Below are 12,676 nucleotides of genomic sequence, written 5' to 3'. Positions count from 1 at the left end.
ACCAATGGAACAAAGTACAAAATTGGTTCAAAATAAGCCTTTATATTTTAAATTATTCTTTATAAGGGATTGTCTCTTATTTTAGAATGATGAGATTAAAAAAATAAAAAATAAAAAACTAGAAACCAATTGCCCATGACCAATAAGGTGACTAAAAATGTGTGAGTCAAATTCAAATTATTGTCGTTACTACCCTCTTCACCATTACTCTGATTAGAATTGAAATTGAAAGTTTTAGTTTTAGCTTTAGTCATTAAAGCACAGCTGGGTTTTTTTTTTCCATTTCAAAGCCAATGTGTGTGTCTAAAGCCAAATGGATGAGAACTGCATCCCAATATTTATGGAATAGGTGTATGTCATTACACAAGTGCAAAAATGTAAAAAATAAAATAACTACAAAAACTAAAATAAAAATACACACTATAAATATTTAAAAAAGTCACCCCTCAACTACTACCAGCGCATGTTTTTTTTTAATTCTACTAATACACTGTGGTAGTTTCAGCTACTTTGCCCTACATTCCCATCACAAAAGCCTTAAAAATTCTAAAACAGAACTCAGAGTTTTTTTTTTTAATTTTTCTAATAGCCAACTCATCTCTGTTGGGATCGCTGTATATGTTTTATTGGAAAGATGTTTTCATCTGCAATAAGTGGTTTTGTTTGTCAAACGTCATGTGAAGTAGTAATCTGTAGCGCTATGAATTTCATGTTATCTAACAACTTGGCTATTATGTCAATCTGAAGTTTTATATTATTATGTTCATCTTTCAGCCTTTATCTTATTTTTTATGATTGTATGATTTTTATGTCAGTTTTCATTTACATCTTCAGTGCCATAGATTGGGACAGGTATTCCCAAATTTATGATTGCTTGTCAGTTTTAAGCATTAGTTAATGTCCATTACATTGTTGCCTTCAGATACTACAGTTAATTTGTACTTTGAACATGCTCACAACTCAAAACACTCCAAACTAAAATGAAATGTAATTTATCATTTTAAGCCTTACAACAAGCAGAAACAAAATACTCAAGTGTAACGTGCTTTTAAATGAAGGGCCACGACAAAATTGTATTTTATAAGAGTATATATTAATGATTATTAAATCAAAAGTAATTCATTTTTGCTTCAATTTACGTGCTACTAAGACTTAAAAAATTAAATCTGGATACTTTTGAAATGACCACACTACTCTGCATTGGCTAAATCCTTGTCAAATGGTTTATGCATGTCTTTTCTTTATTCCTAACATACGATTAGATTAGCTCTAGTCAGTTTTTTGGACTTTTTAGGCGTGACCGGACGTTTGGTCGAAAGACGTTTGGTCGACCGGACGTTTGGTCGACCGAACAGTTTACTGTTTGGTCGACGAATTATGACAGAGTTTACTCTTGATATTTTGATATTAGATATTTAGATATTAAACTCACACTATCTCTCTCATGATTATAATTTTGAGAGCTGGTTTCAACAGTAACAACCCGGCGACCAGACGTCCGTTCTACCAAACGTCCGTTCTACCAAACGTCCGTTCTACCAAACGTCCGTTCTACCAAACGTCCGTTCTACCAAACGTCCGTTCTACCAAACGTCCGTTCTACCAAACGTCCGGTCGACCAAACGTCCGGTCGACCAAACGTCCGGGGACCAAACGTCTTTCGACGAAACGTCCGAGTACCCTTTTTAGGTAGATTCTTGGTAATTTTGGACAAAATGGTTGGCCGAATAACTCTAATTTAAGAGTAGGGTTCTCAAACTCTTGGTGAGTTTGGGCCACATTTACAAAAAGATTTCCAAGCATGACAGAAAAAATACATGCGATCCAGTCTTCCCCATTTTATGAATAACAGTTGTAAACACAAACAGTTCTCCAGAACATTGGTGACCTTCTTCCTTCTCACATCTCACTGCACCTTTCCATTTTCCTATGTCTAGTTAATAATGTCGTTATGTAATTTCTGAGATTGTAAATTTCTCCAATGATAATAATACCCATCGGGGTCGGTGTCAACCCAACTAAAATACCACTAGTGTGCTTGTACAGGTTGAAGACTGTGATGAAAAGCACACGCCTGGCAAACTCCTGACCGCCTGGTAAATGTAAACCCGCATTTAATTAATCAGCCTGGATTTAAAAAGACATAAAAAAATCAGGCCCAGAAATCAATGTGTACAATCTGACAATATACATACCAAATTTCATTGTGATTTGTTTACGATTCACAGAGAAATAGATAAAAATGATAGTGTACACAACAACAACAACAACAACAACATGAGCGTCATGAATATCTCGAAAGTTTTTAAGCCTCTGATACAGTTATTAACCAGAATGTCATTAAAGGAGCTGCAAAATATAGGCCTGCCAGTCTGCAGACCCCAGCTTTATGTATAAATAATTTGTTTTCGATTTTTATTTTTAAATGGGCTCACCAAGACAATCCCTGCATGTTGTTATAATATAAAACTTTATGCATCACTATACATTGAGCTAGGCCCACTAACCAGAAGGCCACAATAATAATAAAACATAAAACAGACTCTCAAGCAAAGCCATGTGGTTGTTTTAAATGCTATATTGTTTGTTTTATTTTTCGTTTGACACCGAACTGGTAGTAGCAATAAATCCTTTTTTTTTCTCTTGAAGATTTCATCAAGCAGCGCTACCCAAATCTCAATTAGAAAAAAATATTCCCTACACAAGTTTGTACAGGACCTCGAAAAATGATTAAGTCCGGTCAGAAAGGCGTTTGTAATTTAGCTCTTCAGCTGAAACTGTTCTGGGAAATTGCACTTGGTCACGATTGCTTGTGAAATAATGTCATCGAAATGTCATCCATGAGTGTAATGTATTCATAACATCACAACCCGAATAGCGACAACTCCCCTAATCCGATGACTAAGCGAATTAACAGTTGAGTTGCACACACGCGATCTCACATAGCGGATCTGTCGATGACAGCTGACGCCATCAAAGCATGTCACTTCACAGCCAAACACTTGCGTGTTGTTTATGCCTCAGGCATCTGACACCCTGAAGCCCCCTCCGTCACAATGGCTTCTGCCTGTGTTATCAGAAGGGCAAGATAACAACTCTCCTCCCAATTAATTTATCAAGAGGGTTGTCAAACCAAAGGGCTTGCTTTGTTTACCTTTTAAGCGTGAATTGATATTCTCCAGAAATCCATCAAGCGTTTTCTCACTGTGCCTTTCACGTGAACAACGAGGAGGTAAAACATCCAACGCTGTTGGAAAATGAATGTAATGGTAACCGTTTGATAGCTGGGGATTCATTCATGTTTGGTGTTATTCCACTCTCATGCCTTTACTGTTGATTTTCCAAGCAGATTTATTGAGTGGTTTGGAGAATTGTGTCTATCAACACTTTAAAAGGTCATCAGAGGCTAAACAGGTTGTTTGTGTTTGCGGGGCTGTTAACAAGAAAAGGTAAACACTTAAGATGTGATGGTTTTGTTGGAATGCAGTTGGTTAGCCACTCAGAATGGAGGGGTATTCCGAGCAAGCAGGAGTACGCAGGCACGATGTCAGGTTAGATCAGAGGTCTCCAAACTGGTCCTGGAGGGCCGCTGTGGGTACAGGTTTTTGTTCCAACCGATTCAACACAAACAGTTTAACCAATGAGGTTTCTGCTGAAAAAAGAAGCACCTGACTGCAATCCACTGATTGCACTTCTAGGATACCAGATTGGTGGAAAGGTTTCCTCTTACCGGTTGGAACGAAAACCTGCACCCACTGCGGCCCTTTCTGGAATAGTTTGGGGACCACTGGGTTAGATACATCTGCCGTAGAATTGGAGGCAATTGCGGTGTGATAAAAATATATCCTGAAAACAAACAATTGATTTTTTGAATTAAACAGATGAGCTAGGTCATTTGTAGATCTGGTAAAAAAAATCTTAAATCTACATAAAGAAATGCTTAATTCGATCATCTCATGAACCGCTTTATCCTCATTAGGGTCACGGGGGGTGCTGGAGCCTATCCCAGCTGACTCCAGGCCAGAGGCGGTGAAAACCCTGAATTGACGGCCAGCCAATCACAGGGCACAATGATATGGACAACCCTGCACACTCAATTTAGAGTGCCCAATCAGCCTACCATGCATGTTTTTTTTTTGGAATGTGGTGTACCCAGAGAAAACCCATGCAGGCCCGGGGAAAACATGCAAACTCCACTCAGGTGGACGTGACCTGGATTTGAACCAGAAGCCCAGAGCTGTGAGGCCGACACGCTAACCGCTTGCCCCACCGGGCCGCTCCCAATTTATCATTTTAAACTAAATTGTGCCTTTTTTTTCTGTGGAAACAGACAACTGCTTACTTCATCTCAGAGAATAAGGATAAACCTGCCAACCTCCTTGCAGGAATGCCCCTCCTCAAGTCATTTCTCCCAACACTTAAGTATTTTTTTGTACTTATTTTTGGGGTGGAATTCATAATTGAAATCACTCTGTTGATAATTCAAATAGCACTGCTAATCCAAGTCAACAATTTTCCCATTTATGAGTCTTATCTTTTTGATGCAGTGGGCTCTTACCTTTCATTGACTTGCATTTTTCCTCCCAAACTTGTGACTCACAAAAGTTAGTACCAGGGTAACTGTCTACCGTATTTTCTCGCATATAAGCCGTGTTTGTAACTCTCAGAAAAATGATGACTGAATCAAGGGTGCGGCTTATGTGCACAAGATTTACAGCTCTATACTCTTTTTCACCAGTAGATGTCGACAAATTAACGTTTACTATTTGTTGGTTATTTTCAGTTTTGCAGTAAGAAAACAACCATTACTCGATGAATTACTAACTTTCTTATGATATTGACCCTAATAATGTGCCTTTGATTCATACATTATCTCAGAAATACCACATGAGATGATTTTTCTTAAGATTTTCCCTTCAAAGTAACACTTTTGTACTTCCTATTAAAACCATGAATATGGAGGTGAAAATTGTGAATCAGGGGGCAGCTTATACGCGAGAAATTGTAAAATTCAACAATTTTAAGGGATTATACGCGGCGGGTTATATGCGAGAAAATATGGTAAATCTAAAGTGGGAGTTTTCCTGAGACTTTTCAATTTACAGTTGATGTATTATCACCAGCAGATGGCATGTTTTGGGTCTCGCATTATTTTGCAGGGGCGGCGAGAAAGAAAATGGTGATTCCAGCTCCTGTTTGAATATAATGTGTTGGTCGCGATAGCTCAAAAGATTGTCGTTAAAGTGAGATAAGTAGGAGTAAGAGTATAAGTAAGTTTAAAGTAAGAGTTTTGATTATGCAAAATATTAGACATCCAGTGCTACTTGTTGTGATCCCCAGAGACATTTGACAGGGAATGGCTAAATGTGTGCCATAATGGTATGTAAAGGACAGATTTGAACAGAACGGGAGAATGCGTGCAAACATAAAAGTGCAGGAACATGAGCAAACTGTAGCATTTAACAAGTTCAGTCATTTGATCATTGTACCTATATGAATCATCACAAAACTAACATGAAAAATGTGATGGTTTAGTTTTCCTTTGGTTTTTTCCATTGTTGCTGTTTTTTTTCAAGCACTTAAATTGGTAGAAATGCAAAGTCGGGAAATGTGAGGAACAGCTCTGTTGCGCCATACAAAAACATGTCAACCTCATCAAGGCAATTTCATCACGTTGACTTTTGTATCATACTCATTAAACACGGGAACGTCATATTCCTGTGACAAAAAAAATTATATTGGAAAAAAAGTATATATTCTGTATTTTCTTTTGTTGAATTTGATTAATGCAGTGCCATCACCACAAGGGGTGATGCTCTATACATGGACAGGTTTGTGCTGTACATTCAAGTGACACATTTCTTGTGTGTGTGTGTGTGTGTGTGTGTGTGTGTGTGTGTGTGTGTGTGTGTGTGTGTGTGTGTGTACATCGAGACTACAAGATCACCTTCTTTGTTGAAAGAGTGCCAAAATAATGGGAAATAATGTCAAACATGGGAAATAAAAGGGAGGCTTGTGAAGCAATGATTAAATCACTGTGGTAAAGGTTCTTTGATTTGTCTCAGTTAGCAATTAAAAAAAAGTTTATTTATTCAAGTTTGTTAAATGTGTTTGTATTCATCCATGGGTGAATGTCCGATATAGCCATTAGAAGCATCTTTGCTTCATTTTTTTGGGACTCTCAAAAAGGACATAAGGAGGATTTTTTTTCATTGGTTTATTTATTTTTTACCTTCCTTGATCATTCCTCACCTGGATGACTTTTACTTGGCTGCTCTCCACTCAATTGATCATCTCCTAAGAGCATAGTGAGCCTGATCCTTTGGGACTTTTATCATTTATAGACTGTGGATTTGTCCAAAATGTACAAGTCATTGTAATTACTATATTAAAATCATGCCATGAAAATATCTTGTTGTGCATTAAACAGTGTCAACTTTGCTTTCCAAATGTTTTCTGTGAATCTCTACTTTTTTAGTTATAGGGGCTAACACGCACATACTTTCTAAACCACTTATTTTAGATCCAAATGCAACCAGGCCAGTTTCGAAGACTTGGTCTTGTAGTGAATGTTTGTATAATCACACCAGATCACAGTTTGAGATTAAATGGTTCACTTGCTTTGGCCTATTTATTGTTTTTAGAGGAAACATGGAGAAAGGCCAAGCAAGCAAGTTCCTTTCAAAATGATCGTGTAGATCAGGGGTGGGCAAACCAGTCCTCGAGGGCCACCGTGGGTGCAGGTTTTTGTTCCAACCGATCCAGTACAAAGACTTTAACCCATGAGATTTCTGCAGAAAACAAGAAGCACCTGACTGCAATCCACTGATTGCACTTGTAGGACACCAGATTGGTGAAAAGGTGCCCTCTCTATGAGTTGGAATGCAAACCTGCACCCACAGTGGCCCTATGTGGCATACTAGTTTGCCCACCCCTGGTGTAGATAATCACCCATCCTTATCTGAAGAAAACATTTCTCTGTGTGCGGCAGGGGTCGGTATCCCAAAATGTTGAAAGAGCCATATTGGACCCAAAATACAAAAAACAAATATGTCTGGAGCCGCTAAAAATCAAAAGACTTATATAAGCCTCACAATGTAAGGAAAACATGCTGTATCTATACATTAGCCTACTATCAAAAATACTTCATTGGCTACGTATACATAATGAGCCTTCATCATTAAAATTTTTACCTAGGTCTACAATGTCTTGTGTGTCTTGTGTACTGCAACCAAGAAATTTCCTGAATATGGAATGAAATAAAGTTCTAACCTAACCTTAATTTGACAACTTCTCGCGACAGAGCAAACATGCAATTCTTACATATTGGCAAATATTGCAAATGATTTTGTCAGAGAAACATTGAATCCTCTGTTCTCCTCAAATATTTTCCATTTTCATACACTAGTTTCCTTTTTTCTCAATAGTTAAATCATGCAAAAGAATGAAAAATACAAACAGCAAATTACAATTAATCCCGATTTTGTTTTGTGGACATAGGCAATGTTCCCTCTAATTTTTTGTTTGCCTGGGCAGAAAGACAACCTCCCTGAGCACACAGAGTACCGGTGTGAGGAACATCATCATTGCTCGCTATGGGCACACACCAGTATCACACCTGCCATAAGCAGGTGCATGTGTACTACACATAAATGATTTAGTAATAATAAAATGTATTGATTAATATCTATGAATGGGCGGCCCGGCAGATGAGTGGTTCGCGCATCGGCCTCAGCTAAAAAAATAAAAATAAATAAAAAATGACAAATAAAAATGGGGATTTTATTTTGTGCGCTCCATATGATTTGCTGTGCGCAGAGAAGACGAGAGTAATGCGCAATTGCGCACGCGCGCAGCTTAGAGGGAACATTGGACATAGGTAAAACATGTCGACATAGCTTGAAAAAACTGATGAGAATGCACACGTGCTGTAGAAAATGAAGTGAGCAATGCTACTTATATTGCATAATACAGTGGTACCTCGACATACGATCGTAATCCGTTCCGAGACTGAGATCGTATGACGAGGTTCTCGTAACTCGAGCTGACGTTTCCCATTGAAATGAATGGAAAACAAATTAATTCGTTCCAGCCCTCTGAAAAAACACCAAAAACAGGATATTGGATTGGAAAAAATGTTTTATTTCTTCAAATTCCCCATCTATTAACAAAGTAACAAATAACGAGTGGTTTAATAGAAATAAAATGTGTTTAATCTAACTAAAATTGGGCGGATTTCGCCGACGGTAGAGAGAGACGCACAGAGCGGGCGGGGGGGCTTCGTTTTTTTTCCCACACAACGCACTTGTAAACGGAACAAACACTCCACCCTCACGTTCGCTATCGATGGGCTGTTTGCTGTTGTACTATTCCCTTCAAAATATTCCGAAAATGATGCACACAAATGTCCTCACAATCGGATAACACACGACCACTTGCCAACGAGCAGAAGTCTTTTATCAGCGATCGCTCCGCTGTTCATGGGAGCTTTGGGGGCGCTGGCTAGCGGCTCCCTTTCAGCTTGTAGCGTCTGTGGTCACATCCGCTTTGAACGGCCCCTATGATAGAGTTGCTACCGGGGTTGCTATTGCGGGGAGTTGCGAGCCAGTGCCCCTGATGTTCTTATGAGCAGCGAACAAGAAGTAATATAATACTCCTCGTATTAGATAAAAATAACAGGAAATGCAGCAGCTGAGCTTACCCACGTATTGATTGTGGGTAAAGTTTTATTCTGAGAAAGAGTGCCATTGCCTGTCGGCGTTGTGTGCACAAGTATACTTCATTACCCAGAAAGCCCTCTTTTTCCCGTGCATGCGCGTTGTGCATTTCCTGGTCTGAATAACTCATTTGGTGCTCGTAGATATTGTTATACACGAAAGATATGCAAAAAAGCCATGGCCACCGGGGCTTGGTCGCATCACGAAATTTTGATCGCATGACGGGCGAATTATTAGATCGAAATTTCCGTCGTAAGACGAAAATATTGAAAGATGAGCGGTCGTATGACAAGGTACCACTGTAAATGATTTAGACAACGTGCAAAATGAGAAACTTATTTTACTCTGAAACGTGTTCCGCTAAAAACTTGTGTGTTTAGCCGAAGTTACCCCAAGGATGTTAGTGGGAGTCAGAATGTTTGAGCGGTCTAATGCGCTGCATTCAGGTCATAGTCTCCACTGTGGGCGTGGGTTCAAATCCCACTTCTGACAGCCTGATTTAGATGACAAGAAGCTGATCTACACTTAAAAATTGGGTACTTTGTCAACCTTCTGCTAAAAACACGTGCGTTTAGTGGAAGTTAGCCTAAAAACAAGAGTGGGTGTCACAATGGCCGAGCGGTCTAAGGCGCTGCGTTCAGATCGCAGTCTCCACTAGAGGTGTGAGTCCGAATGCCACTTCTGACCGGCTGTTCTAGAAGTCAAAAAGGTGATCTACTCTTAAACATTGGGTACTTTGTTAACCTTGTGTTCCGCTAAAAACTTGTGTATTTAGCTGCAGTTACCCCAAGTATGTTAGTGGGAGTCAGAATGGCCGAGCGGTCCAAGGTTCTGTGTTCAGGTCACAGTCTCCACTTAAGGTGTGGTTCTGAATCCCACTTCTGACAGCCTGTTTTAGATGACAAGAAGCTGATCTACACTTAAACTTTGTGGTAGGGTTATCATTATTATAACTTTGCTTGAAATATAATCATTATATATATATATGTGCTTGCAATGAAGGTTAGTAACATTTAAAATGTAATTTTCAGTACATCTGCTTGCAACCGTGATAAACAACGGGAAGGTCACTCCCCTGTTATTTGGACTTCTCAAAACAATTGTTCACACCGAAACATCGGATCCGGAATACTTTCAACAATTGTTTTGAGAAACATCGACCTCTCACACGGTCGCTCACACCGAAGATCGGAGAACTGTAAATTGTTTTGACAAGCATCGGCGGCTGAAGGTGGTTCATTCAAATTGGGAATACCTATTGGTGAACCTATCACTTTGGGTACTTTGTCAACCTTGTGTTCCTTTAAAAACTTCTGTATTTAGCTGAAGTTAACCCAAAGGTGCAAGTGAGAGTCAGAATGGCTGAGTGGTCTAAGCTGCTGCATTCAGGTCACAGTCTCCACTGGAGGTGTGGGTCTGAATCTCGCTTCTGACAGGCTGTTTTAGATGACAAAATGGGGATTTACCCTTAAATATTGGGAACCTTGTCAACCTTGTGTTCCGCAAAAAACCTGAGGGTTTAGCGGAAGTTAGCCTAAAAATGAGAGTGGGACTCATAATGGCCGAGCGGTCTAAGTTGCTGCGTTTAGATCGCAGTCTCCACTGGAGGTGTGGGTCCGAATCCCACTACTGACAGCCTGTTTCAGATGACAAGAAGGTGATCTACTCTTAAACATTGGGTACCTTGTCAATCTTGCGTTCAGCTAAAAACCAGTGCGTTTAGCAGAAGTTACACCAAGTATGCAAGTGGGAGTCAGAATGGCCGAGCGGTCTAAGGCGCTGCGTTCAGGTCGCAGTCTCCACTGGAGGCGTGGGTTCAAATCCCACTTCTGACAGCCTGGGAAGTTAGCCCTAAAACGAGAGTCGAGTCAGAATGGCCGAGCAGTCTAAGGCGCTGCGTTAAGGTCGCAGTCTCCACTAGAGGGGTTGATTCAAATCCCAACTCCAACAGCATGTTTTAGATTACAAAAAGGTGATCTACTCTTAAACATTGGGTACTTTGTCAAACTTCTGTTCCGCTAAAAACTTGTGCGTTTAGCCAAAGTTACCCCAAGTATGCAAGTGGGAGTCAGAATGGCCGAGCGGTCTAAGGCGCTGCGTTAAGGTCGCAGTCTCCACTGGAGGCGTGGGTTCAAATCCCACTTCTGACAGCCTGTTTTAAATTACAAAAAGCTGGTCTACTCTGAAAAATTGGGTACTTTGTCATACTTGTGTTCCGCTAAAAACGTGTGCATTTAGCCAAAGTTACCCCAAGTATGCAAGTGGGAGTCAGAATGGCCGAGCGGTCTAAGGGGTTGTGTTAAGGTCGTAGTCTCCACTGGAGGCGTGGGTTCAAATCCCACTTCTGACAGCCTGTTTTAGATTACAAAAAGGTGATCTACTCTGAAAAATTGGGTACTTTGTCATACTTGTGTTCCGCTAAAAACGTGTGCATTTAGCCAAAGTTACCCCAAGTATGCAAGTGGGAGTCAGAATGGCCGAGCGGTCTAAGGCGCTGCGTTTAGGTCGCAGTCTCCACTGGAGGCGTGGGTTCAAATCCCTCTTCTGACAGGCTCTTTTCGATGACAAAAAGGTGATCTACTCTTAAACATTGGGTACTTTGTCAAACTTGTGATCCGCTAAACACTTATGCGTTTAGCCAAAGTTACCACAAGTATGCAAATGGGAGTCAGAATGGCCGAGCGGTCTAAGGCGGAGGCGTGGGTTCAAATCCCACTTCTGACAATTTGTGAAGTTAGCCCTAAAATGAGAGTCGAGTCACAATGGCCGAGCAGTCTAAGGTGCTGCGTCAAAGTCTCAGTCTCCACTGGAGGCGTGGATTCAAATCCCACTTCTGACAGCCTGGGAAATTAGCCCTAAAACGAGCGTCGAGTCAGAATGGCCGAGCAGTCTAAGGCGCTGCGTTAAGGTCGCAGTCTCCACTGGAGGGGTGGATTCAAATCCCACCTCCAACAGCCTGTTTTAGATTACAAAAAGGTGATCTAATCTGAAACATTGGGTACTTTGTCATACTTGTGTTCCGCTAAAAACGTGTGCGTTTAGCCAAAGTTACCCCAAGTATGCAAGTGGGAGTCAGAATGGGCGAGCGGTCTAAGGCGCTGCATTAAGGTCGCAGTCTCCACTGGAGGTGATCTACTCTGAAACATTGGGTACTTTGTCATACTTGTGTTCCGCTAAAAACGCGTGCGTTTAGCCAAAGTTACCCCAAGTATGCAAGTGGGAGTATGAATGGCCGAGCGGTCTAAGCCGCTAATTTAAAGTCGCAGTCTCCAGTGGAGGTGAGCTACTCTTAAACATTGGGTACTTTGTGTTGGAATTATTGTAAATAAGTTATCCTGATTTTAGTTTAGACTGTCGAAATGTTAGTTAATAGAATTAGGGGGTCTGCTTGTCTGTTTGAACTATTGTCTGAAGATTGCGGGATATCGGGAAAGATACTGTAAAGGTGTTACCTTGAAAGGGCATATGGTCATACATATGGCAGGAGGAGACATCTTCAGAGTGTGTCAAAGGACTGAGATGCGAGCAGTCCCGAGACCCTCTCATTTTTAAATAAAATAACCTCAATTCTTTGTGTTCTTACTTCTTTCAGATTGGTGATACAAATGTGTGGTGTTTAAACCTAACACTTTGTCAAACTTGTGTTCCGCTAAAAACTTGTGCGTTTAGCCAAAGTTACCCCAAGTATGCAAGTGGGAGTCAGAATGGCCGAGCGGTCTAAGGCGCTGCGTTAAGGTCGCAGTCTCCACTGGAGGCGTGGGTTCAAACCCCACTTCTGACAGGCTCTTTTGGATGACAAAAAGGTGATCTACTCTTAAACATTGGGTACTTTGTCAAACTTCTGTTCCGCTAAAAACTTGTGCGTTTAGCCAAGGTTACCCCAAGTATGCAAGTGGGAGTATGAATGGCCGAGCGGTCTAAGCCGCTAAGTTGAATTCGCAGTCTCCACTGGAGGTGAG

General features: G+C 40.6%; 5 non-coding genes across 5 annotated transcripts; all 5 read left to right on the top strand.

Moving 5' to 3' along the window:
• The first annotated feature begins 10,469 nt into the window (after positions 1 to 10,469).
• On the top strand, positions 10,470 to 10,552 carry trnal-cag (transfer RNA leucine (anticodon CAG)). Its single transcript has one exon. It is a non-coding gene; the product is annotated as a tRNA-Leu (tRNA).
• A 232-nt stretch (positions 10,553 to 10,784) lies between these two features.
• Positions 10,785 to 10,867, top strand: trnal-aag (transfer RNA leucine (anticodon AAG)). The gene has a single exon. It is a non-coding gene; the product is annotated as a tRNA-Leu (tRNA).
• A 117-nt stretch (positions 10,868 to 10,984) lies between these two features.
• Positions 10,985 to 11,067, top strand: trnal-aag (transfer RNA leucine (anticodon AAG)). Its single transcript has one exon. It is a non-coding gene; the product is annotated as a tRNA-Leu (tRNA).
• A 117-nt stretch (positions 11,068 to 11,184) lies between these two features.
• trnal-uag (transfer RNA leucine (anticodon UAG)) lies at positions 11,185 to 11,267 on the top strand. Its single transcript has one exon. It is a non-coding gene; the product is annotated as a tRNA-Leu (tRNA).
• Positions 11,268 to 12,415: 1,148 nt separating this feature from the next.
• Positions 12,416 to 12,498, top strand: trnal-aag (transfer RNA leucine (anticodon AAG)). Its single transcript has one exon. It is a non-coding gene; the product is annotated as a tRNA-Leu (tRNA).
• The last annotated feature ends 178 nt before the right edge of the window (positions 12,499 to 12,676 follow it).

The sequence above is a fragment of the Stigmatopora argus genome, chromosome 6, assembly GCF_051989625.1.
Source record: "Stigmatopora argus isolate UIUO_Sarg chromosome 6, RoL_Sarg_1.0, whole genome shotgun sequence".
NCBI classification, from domain to species: domain Eukaryota; kingdom Metazoa; phylum Chordata; class Actinopteri; order Syngnathiformes; family Syngnathidae; genus Stigmatopora; species Stigmatopora argus.
The sequence above is the reverse complement of the archived record's forward strand: the minus strand, read 5'-3'. Positions and strand labels throughout refer to the sequence as shown.